This window comes from Bison bison, unplaced genomic scaffold (assembly GCF_000754665.1).
Source record: "Bison bison bison isolate TAMUID 2011002044 unplaced genomic scaffold, Bison_UMD1.0 scf7180017864063, whole genome shotgun sequence".
Taxonomy (NCBI): domain Eukaryota; kingdom Metazoa; phylum Chordata; class Mammalia; order Artiodactyla; family Bovidae; genus Bison; species Bison bison.
In genome coordinates, this window is record NW_011494635.1 from 13,271,738 (window position 1) to 13,272,070 (window position 333).

General features: G+C 40.2%; 1 protein-coding gene across 1 annotated transcript in view; it reads right to left on the bottom strand.

The window, feature by feature from the left end:
• ATRN (attractin) overlaps positions 1-333 on the bottom strand; it is a 191,025-nt gene that overhangs the window by 129,937 nt on the left and 60,755 nt on the right. The window lies entirely within an intron of this gene.

Genomic DNA, 333 nt, shown 5'->3' on the forward strand with positions numbered 1-333 from the left:
TGTGAAACAGCAAACAGAAGAAGCCACGAGATAAGAAATGAGTGAGAAGTGCGCAAGGGACAAAGGTAAAAACTGGAGCTGGAGGCCAATTTCAAGGCTTTTACAGTGGCCCAGGAGAAAAGAGGATGGTTGGTGGTTCTTTCAATAACTGTAGAGTTGAAAACGAAAGGGAAAGCATGGGTCCTACTACTAATGGAAAGAAAGGTACCTGCTGACTGGTAACACCTGCCATGGAACTGTTAGGTTAGCGAGAAATAAACTTCTATCGATTAAATCACTAAAAATAATAATGAAATAAGCTAACCAACAAACAAATAAAAAGGGCAGTCCAAA